An 11,085-nucleotide genomic window follows, 5' to 3' on the forward strand; every position below is an offset into this window, starting at 1 on the left:
AAGACAAATCAAACATAGCGGAACCTCTCAAATCCGAACCCTCATTACCCTCCATCCCTTCTTTGCGGTGGCACAGATTAATTTGTCTTCCCTTCTTAAGTACCCCGGAGTACTGCTAAATTAGGTTTTATTAATTGTTGCATTACCGATTTTAAAGTTTCCGCTGTATTTTTTTTTTGTTGTGTGTTAACATTTATTTATTAATTATTGTATAATGACAAAATTGGCATCGAAAGCAATACTGCCGGATAACGGTAGCATTAATTTAAGACCGCAATTAAAAGATTAGTTAGTGCATATGAAAACCAAACAAAATTAGCATTTTATTTATTTATTTATTTATTTATTTATTTATTTATTTAATGTGCCATTCTCTTTTTCAAACACCTTTAACAGAAACTGTGCATTCAATAATGTAAAAAATCTAGCGTGTTCCTAAATACTCACAGTAACGTGTGTGTGTGTGTGTATATATATATATATATATATATATATATACACACATATATATACACATATATATACATATGTATATGTATGTGTATATATATATATATATATATATATATATATATATATATATATATATATATATATATATATATATATATATATATATATATATATATATAGTGTGTGTGTGTGTGTGTTTTCTGTATAGAATATCGATAGCAATCAAGGAGTTTCAATCCCTGTTATTATACCAAAGATGGCATCAATTGTGAAATAATCTTGTCTTTCTTCGGCTAAGGACGAGGAAAAGAGTTTTTATCTAAACAAGAAAAACTATATTTAAATAAATGAAACTAAAATTCAAGCCGTAAGAAGGCATATTTCTTCATCCAGGCCTAGTCCAAGTATGTAATAGAGCAACATAAATTAAAGTTCGAGATGCTCGTTCTGATTATTATTATTATTATTATTATTATTATTATTATATCGATTGCAAAAGATTGCATAATATTAGACAAGGACGATAACTTTAGTTTAGGATTGTAGCAGATAAAATGTTTGTTAAGATAAACAGAGTAACCTAAACTATTTTTCAGCCTACACAAACAGGAGCAAACACCTTTTCTATCACGAATACAATAAATTGAATTCTTTGTCCCAGGAAGTCACGAAATGGCGGTTTCATCAAAGTTCCGCACCTAATATTAAATGACTCAGTTAAAGCAAAAGCATGTGGTCTGCTTCATCTAATTTGTTAATCAAATATTTATACAAGAAATAAAGACAATGTGGATCTAGATAGAACACTGGGCTTTGATGTATTGTCGCTAACTTTAGTATAAGATAAGACGCAGAGGTGACTATACCTGGTTTATGTGTTATTGAATACCAGCAGATATCACCGAGTGCGGGGTTCTGATTGTGCTTATAGAAACAAGAAGCTTTCAGAACATCTCAGTTATTCTTGCACCATTAACTTACTATTCATCTTTACCGCAAACTGTCATGCCCCTCTGATTTTACTGCTCTTGTTTAGATAGGGGAAAGTGGCCTGATGATTCGGAAGGACAGATCACTAAAGCGCTTGATAGATTCTGTATTAATGCGGATAGGAGTAATGTAAACACAGAAACTGGCCAATACAGGAGCGTGGAGGGATATTGGAACCATATCGCCTCATCATTACGATATTAATTCTCTCTATATGTGTCACATGAAAATAAACGTTTGACAGTACTACACTAATTAATTCCTGCAGGGTAGTTTACTTTTAGCCAGTTTAGTTACTTTCACAACCTACACATTTCATAATTTATATCAAAAAGTTAGACCGATGGAGATAACAAAGTAGACACGAACAACGGTTTCTTAAAGAGTATACACTGCCTGTTTTGAAACTGCAATATAAAATAGTATCGTTCAACCATATTTCTCGAGTGACTTTGTCCGATATCTGCCAAACGATGATCTGATGACAAAACCCACTTCCCTCAAAGAAACTGAGTTTTCCTTGTAAATATCATAACAAGGCTTTCACAGTTTTGAGCGGAAAAATGATTTGATTGGCTGGTGAGATGAAGTGACGTTAACATCATTCTGATGATCAGATGAAATTACATTTTAATAAAACATTTATATTTTCATTGGTTGATTGAGACGTGCCTCTTGTAGAAACGTTATTTTAAGCAATGTTTAATGATATTGCTTTTAAGCTGACAATGTAATATAGGCTTGAATAATTCCAGAAAGCATTTCGCGATAATTTTGAGAAAGCTTGAATTATCTTTTGTAGTTTGGCTTATGCATAGTTTGACCGAATCACCTTCTGTTGGTAATGAAGCATTTACCTCTGGAGAGTCTGATAAGACTTCCATTAACTCACTACCCGCCATCTTTAAAGCGATATGTTGGACAGCCCTGATTCATGGTAAGTTGATTGCTTTGTTGGTTTTAAGAGCACTTTTAACACATTATTGGCTGCATATCGAGCTAAATGCCTTTATCAAAGACACACCATGCAGCCGACCAAGAGGAGTTCGACTCTCACCCAACTGACCTACCTAGGTTCCACATGATAAGAATATACAGTATAGTCTTGAGGAACAATACATTTTGATTAAAGTTGTTTTTTGAAGAATATATCATATAGCCAAAATCAGAACAGGAACTTTTGCTTGTTAATATAGAAATTATTCCATTTCCATGGTACCCGGCCTTAATTGGCAAGCAAGTATTGCAGGCTGAAAACTAGTAAGATCTGTTTCGCGACTCGTTAGTCAGTGACGCCATTCACATTGTGGCTAGTTTCGAAAATCCTCCTGAACTGCCCTGCGGTGCAAAAAGGGTAAAAAGTACGAACTTTTTATTTTATAATTCCTAATGAGATATTTATATATATATGTGAGAGACAAATAATATCTCCACAATGGCGATATCACATGGAACTAAGTTCTTGTCCCGCTTAGGAATATACCTGCACTTATGTATGTTATTCAAATCTAAATTTTCATATTTAGGCCTATTTAATTTTTCTTCATCTGCTCCTTCAGCCTGCCTGCCTGCCTGTATGTATGTATGTATATATGTATGTATGTATGTATGTATGTATGTATGTATGTATGTATGTATGTCTCTCTCCTAGGATGAGTAGATCTTAAAATTTGTCAAGACTGAAGAGCCTCAAGTATTTATTTATTTAATCAATTATGATCCCATCTAAAAAGGACTAAAAACGAACTCCGAACAAGAAAAAGTAGGCTTCATTTATTAACGTTTTTAAATTAACAATTTTTGATTAATTTTCCACATGAATCCTTCAAAGTATTAGTCGCTGAACTTACAGGAATTTTTGCTTTTCAATGTTCTGTCACCCATAAGTTATCATATCCCGTTTACACTCTACCATAAACGGACACATTTTAGGAAAAACGTTTAGTTAAATATAGTAATACAATTTTATAAGTACCGATTCTAATTCTCAAGACAGTCATACTCATGTCTGAAAACGCTGGAGAAATCAGGCATTTATGAGCATTCATTGCAAACCTAAGTTAAGTGATAATCGAAATTTCGGAGCATCGGCTGTTGCCGAACAAGACTGCAAACTTGCCAGGGCCAAAGAAATGACCAAATTAAAGAGACACAATCTGTAAAGTCAATTCAAAGTCATTATAATCTGTTCTTTAAAGATGTCACGCTCTGACGTCTGTATGACGTAATAGTTCTTGTTATGTTTCTAAAAATACCCGTATTCCTGCAATGTTCACTGTATCAAAAGTGCAATAAATGTTTTAACAAATACAAAAATCTCCTCGTTTTAGTGTTAAAACAGTCATAAATGTAACAAAGCACACAGATTTTGCTTCTGTAAAGAGTTCACAATTCTAATGTTATTGTTAATTTCTGGCCTTATCGATGCAGTAATGTATCTGTTAATTGGATTAGCACAGAATGGAGAAAAAGATCCATGCAAATCGACGGTTTTTGCCTTTAAATATGTGATAAAAAGAAGATCTACGTTGTCTGGTAGAAATAAGAAATTATTTAACTCATTAAGTAGAAAAATTTTGTATTGTCAATCGTGAAGTGGGAACATTATGCATTGTCACTTGTGGTCTTCGCCACTTGTTTCCCACTTCACTCGTGAGCTGTTTCTCATTTTACTCAAAAACAAAACGTAGATATCTTTTATTTATACATTCTTTGAGGCTGGTGGTTGATAGTTATCTGCGGTCTCACGACCACCGAAAGTTTGACGCAGTTGTCTTCGAATTGACTGCGAAACTATATCTGTTAGTAAATATGATATAAATATGTTACATTATCGCATACGCACAAATAGGGACGGTGTGCGTTAGGGTATATATGCCATATCTTTCTGACGGAAGAAAAGGAAATAGAAAACGAAATAAGTGATACATATTGGTAGAAACAATAATTATATCACTTATATTACTAATAAGTTTAAAGTTATATGTTATTAACTTTTGAAAAAAACAGTCATACCAATGTTCAGGAGCAAACTGTTGTATGGAAAATGTTTTAATCGGAGCTAAAACAGGCGATTTAATATTGTATTTTACACGCAACAGATCACGGCATTGGTCTAGTATTGAGCTATTGCATTGTGATTATCTTGCTTCATGAAGACTAATCAAGATGAAACGGGCGTTATATTTATCGTATGCATTTGTCATTGCGTACAATGGACGTGGAAAGCATCAAGATGACAGGTAATGGGGGCTGCCATATTGATCTTCTTCCGGTCAATCAAGCACGATGATGACATTTACATTACACGCATAGCTATCAAACTTTTCACATTAAAAGTACAGTTATGGTCGGTACTGATAATAGAAAAGAGAATTAGAAAACATTCCTAAAATGCATACTACGAAATGACTTTTATACTTGTTTACATTTTACTTTTCTTCGTCTCAACGTTCAGCACAGGTATTTCTCTAAGTATTAATCTGTCAAACTTAATATATCGTGTATCATCAGTGTTTCGGTTTTAATACCCGTCTGTAGATAATGAAACGTACTTGCCATTAGCTACTTATTCTAAATTACATGTATACATAAATAAGATGTATATTGAATTTAATTGCAAATAGGAGAACTATTCTAGTTGTGGTATGCATTTCCGGCAGTGTGTGAGAAGGCACTTACCACAAAATAAGAGTATGAATCAAATTAAGAAAATTACAATTTATACAAAAAATACAAACTGATCAGGCACGATATATGAGCAGTTTCGTATTTATAAGAGTTCTGGTGGATGTGATGATCGCCACTAATAGTGTCAGTAAACGAAGTATAGCGAAACATGTTTAATGACGATGAACATAACATGTATTCATGTATCTTTGTGCTTTTCTACATTAGATTCTACTGTGTGTCGAACAGGTCACATATATGGAAAGTGTTGACACTTATTTATAGTTAGCTGTGCACATGTTAACGGTGATTTAGCAACATTGTTTTGTATTTGGGATAACTATCTATTATATTGTTTTGTGTTGACATTTGAAGATTGGATACATTGATTTTTATCGTTGTATACTGTTGTCAATTGCAAAGACAATGTGCTACATAAACCAGGATACAAGGAGGCAGATAAATGTGGCAGGTGGTCTAAAGCAAGGATAAATACATGATCAAGGTCTTATATTTTGTACATTTTTAATTAAACCCATTATTAAGAAAGTGGTTAGAGATTTAAACTCAAGATTCTAAAACTAATAAAGTTTAGAAAACATAATTACCAATACAGCATGTACAAAAAGAAACATGACCAGAGAATACGAATATTTTAGCTCTTAATTTTGGGGAACATCATAATGTTTGGGACAAGCATTATGCTATTATTGTTATTATTATTATTATTATTATTATTATTATTATTATCAAAATACATGGAGAATTGTGTGATTGTCTTATCATACAATACTGCTTATGGCCAAAACAGGCCTTCGTACATTTTTTAGAACAGCTGTCAGGTTGTTCAAGACTGACTAGAATCCATTTTATCTGTGAACAGTGGAAATCGCGTGAGAACTCGCGAGATTAGGGGAACAGTATGCACAGAAAAACAGCTCATGTTCAATTTCTCCAATGTTATTCACAATCCACTTCTCCTTGCCCGATATGGATTATTTATAAGTGTCATATTCACTCAGCATTGTTGTACACTACATCAAAGTTTGTGAACAAAAAGCCGTGGGGAATTGTTTTTATAAGTTTTTCTTTCGCACACTCGTTGCTAAATGGTGTATACTTGACTGAAATAAATGGGACATCACTATTACCATAACTTTTAGCCATCTCTTCACAATCGAAGTACCATCCCGCACCCCACTCATCTTTGCTGAATTGAGCATTACCAAAGTCTTGTTGAGCGAGACTAAAGATTCGGAAACATTTCTTGGGGGTGTTATTCTTACTGGAACAATATGTATACCCACATGCGGATTTTGTGTGTGTGTGTGTTTATATGTGTGTGTTTTCCCTCGTTAACGTTTCCCAATATTTGTGGACATGTAATGTAGAAGTTGAAAAGGAAAAAATAAGTTATTAAAAGTTATTAAATTTCATTTATTGTTTTTATTTAAAAAAATCAATTATACCTTACACTCAGGTATGTCGAGGCCTTTAAGGATGACCGGTACCTACCTACCTACCTACCTGCACGCATACATACATACATACATACATACATACATACACACATACATACATACATACATACATGCATGCATACAATCATACAAACTACATATGCACACACGTCCTTACGTGCACACATATAAAGAGATTGCTGCTGTTGTTATATATTGGGGTTTAGCGTAATTTTTCAGCGTACGATACTATACATGGCGGTTAGTATAAACTGATGGAGAAAGAAACCCGAAAAAACCGGTGGGAACCAGTGATCTACGGAAAGCTACTGGCAAGCTTATTATATACCCACATTGAATCCACGCGGACAGAGGCGAGATGGCAGTGATTCGTAAAGACGAGCACTTTTGACCACTCGCCCCTCCCACCCCAATATTTTGAGATAATATTACACCTAACATCAATTTGCTGAGAACACAGAATATATACGGCTATCCTAATGATTGGATAGTACGATGCTTGTCATAATTCCATAACCTTCTTTTCCAGGCTTTGTCAGCAGTCAGTTTAAAAATTGTTTGTGTGTCTATATACCACTTATACTAGTTATTTTTGTTAAAATCTTATATTTTTAACACATTTTTGCATTATAAGAATCAATTTAAATTTTGCGCTCAAAAATTGTCCGATAAGATGAAAATGTGGACACAAGTTAAAAGATACCCAGTAAAGTTTTAGGAAATGAAATGAACCAAAGATGAAATGGGCGACACCGACAAGTATTATATAGCGGTTGTATACAACGTATGAGTTCTAGCACACGTGATGTTTAGCACATGCGAGGCCATACATGGCGGCCAATATGTTTGGTGGAGGAATATCCATGGAAGATCCGGAAGAAAGCCACAGAATTATGCGAAGCTACTGGCAAGCTTTCTTACATACCCATTATGTTCAACCGGGTCTGTGTGGGTATATTTGTAATTTAAAAAATGTACACATATAAACCATTTTGCCAAAGTACAGCTACTTGTACCTATTTAAATTATTATCACACATACTAACAAGAGTACGTTAAACGGTACGCCCACCATATCAAATTATTTTGCGAAATCATGTTATCTATTTTATTCTCTGTGACCTTGACCTTTGACGTAATAACCAAAAATCAACACGTGCCTTTCCTGTCTCAAATGCAACTTATCCACAAAATTTACTCAGGGTTTGCGACTTATGACTTGAGTTATTTTGTGGAACCCCTTTTCCTTTGAGTCGTTCTGACTTTGACCATTTGCCTTTAAAATCCCTGATCAGCAGGTATCATTCTTGTCCCTAATGCAAGCAATCTAAAAAGTATATTCAAGATATGTTGAATAGAACTTTAGTAGTTTGTGTAAATTGTCCTTTCGATTCCAGGAGTTTATATATATATATATATATATATATATATATATATATATATATATATATATATATATATATATATATATATATATTCTTTGTCGAAATGCCAGCCAGGCGCATATAATTTTGGAATAGTTTGTCTTTTTTGCGTCATTGTGACTTTGAACTTTAACATTTTGACGCCAAAACCAAGTATTGTTTTTATCCCATCTTAAATGCAAGCTATTTAAGAAGTTTGGTCAATGAATCTGGCATACAAGTAATGTAATTATGTGTAAAAAGTTTTCCTTTCTTCAGTCTATGTGACCTTGACCTCTAACCCTGCCTTTGGTAACATAACTCGAGTTGTTTTGTGAAAACGAAATAGGGAACACATATAACTCAAATAAAGGTCGTCAAGTTGTCAAAATCGCCAAATTACACAAAACAATATGCGTCATTCATGTCTGAAACATTACAAGAAATCGGACATGTATTCTGAAAGCCAATAATCTATTTCATCAATCTCTTTATCCTAGATCTCTTGAAGCATAATTAATTTGTTAAAACGTAATTCTGTATCTTTTTGGTTCTTCAGCAAATTGTTTATATTTTTCTTTGTGGTACTAAATTGTTTGACAGTAGGCTGTGATCCCCCTGTTATTAATTACGGCGTGCTTTAAGAAGTCTTTTCTCAATAACATTTTTCAACTCGTACCCTTGAGTTTGTTTTCTGGTTGCATACTTGCAGAAATACGCGTTGAATCCTTTTTTCGGATTGAACTAATGTATCTGGTTAATGTGTTTGCTTCTGGTCTGTTGTGAAAGATTTCACGTATTCCTTGATGAGTGACGATAATTAGGACAATATCTCTGGAAATACTACGTAGATAAAAACTTAAATCACTCATATATGTACTTAAAGTCAGTCGTGGTTGCTAAAAGTTACTTTCAGTTACTTCAGTTTTAGTATTTTAGGTACTAATTTGTGCTAATTATGGTTCCTTACTTTAATTCGTATACTGTTAAATATTAAAGTGTATATGACAAAACAAATATATGTCATCAGCCAGTAGGGTGACATGTCTTTCGTATGCACGCCATCGTGCAAAATGACCAATTGGCAGTCATTGGCCAGTAGGGTCGCATGTCCTTTGTATGCATGCAATCCGAAAGGATTAAATGGCATCATTGGTCAGCCGGGCGATGTAACTTTCGTATGCTAGCTATTGTACGAAATTATAAAATTATTTTGCAAAACGTGTAATACCATGAAATTTCCACACGAACTTAGAAATGGAAAGATACGTAGATGTGATGCTCAAACTGAGAAAATATATAAAAGAAACTGAGTAGGAAACATTTGTTGGAACATTAAGAAGTAAACTTCAGTCGTAAAATGTAAAACATTTTAAACTATATTAATGAAAGCACATTTAAAATCAAAACTAGACAATTAAATAATGTATGTTAACATTGATGGCTTAAATTAATACATAAACATATTTCATGTTGAACTAGCTTAATTTAATAATTCTAGCGGCATTTGATTGTCCTTTTTAAATAGTTTATAACATTTTTGAAACATATCGTTGAATTCTTATGCAAATAATTAAGGACATTTTTACTGTTTAAACCAGAGGACCTTTTGTCGATGAATAATACGTATGAAAGTTCATTAAATTCTTATTTAATAATTTAAAAGAATTGTCTGTTTAAGTCAGAGAAGTTTGTTTTTTTACCGATTTGTATTGTATTTGAAAGTTCGATGCCTTATTATATGAATAAATTTAAGACAATCGTGCGATATTTAAATAAAAGAACGTTGTACAGATGGAAATAAATTAGAACCTTGATGAATTCCTACCGAAATGAAAAGTGTCATTAAAAACGTAGCAAAGCACATCTGCAAAGACAATGAAGACAAGAGGAATTATGTTGACGAAGTAATGACGAATTGAAAAAAGAATTAGACAAACACACGCACACATACACATACACACACCACCTCCATACCAATAACAACAACAACCCAACCCAATATCTGCCAGCAAAGACAACGACTGCAAGAGAAACTCCAACGTCCGAGGAAATAACAAGAAAATCAAGACGAGCAGAGCTTGTACAAAACATAAGAGAAAATAAGTTCGTAACGAACGACTTAGGCAACATTGAAGACAGCCAAACAAATTAGAACAACATCCTATTATCATCCAAAGGAAATAACATTTACGAACAAAATCAACGAACGTCAATTTTCCAGTGGCAATAGCCAAGATTTACATGTATTATTTTTGGCCATATTGAATCACATGCGAAGATAACACATTGTTAGGAAATTCATCCCTTTAATTCGGTACTTGTTAAAGTAGTACTCGTAATGGACTGTGACTTGGAATGCATACTGGCTATGCATACGGAAAAAGATAGTCGAAATCATGCAAGAAACAAACATATTCAATATAGTTTCCACTTGTACGTCAAATCCGCAGATAGGAGTTATAGCCCAATAGTTTACAAAGGTTCTGGTTGTATTCAAGTAGATGACAGTCACTTTGTCATCGAGGATTTAGTTTGAAATGAATCGGACCACAGAGGTAATCGACCATGAAAATAAACACGAGAAATAAAATTGTGTCAAGAAAGATTTCACAGGTGATGGATTCGGGGTATTTTTTTATATAGAAGGATTTCAAAGTCGATGGGCTCATGAAAAAGAAATAGAAGTTAATAGGTTTGTATATGACTTTAGACTGGTCAATAGTTGCCACTGGAATGCGTGCACAGAGAAGCAATTGTACTTTGTGCTAATGTAAATATAGTTACCTGACGCAGCGTACAGCGTTACGCGTGGTGGATGTTTAAGTTTTGTCGGACGAGTAAGACGTATAATTTTACTCACGTTGATGTCAGGCCTACATCCAGGGCCTTTATCTTAAAGCGCAGACTATGCAAGACCATTTCGTATTTGCGTTATATTTTTTCGAGTGGGTAAAGCCGCAGGCGACGCTTGCCCGGGGCGTCGTGTCGTCGAGCGCAAACTTGCCATGGCCATATGGCATGTGAAAAGTGCTCTCAGTAGAAAGTCACGTAATGTTTTATGTCTGTGGTTATCGCCCTTTTCCAGTA

The sequence above is a fragment of the Sinohyriopsis cumingii genome, chromosome 13 (assembly GCF_028554795.1).
Source record: "Sinohyriopsis cumingii isolate HCF-2022 chromosome 13, ASM2855479v2, whole genome shotgun sequence".
In the NCBI taxonomy this organism is placed as follows: domain Eukaryota; kingdom Metazoa; phylum Mollusca; class Bivalvia; order Unionida; family Unionidae; genus Sinohyriopsis; species Sinohyriopsis cumingii.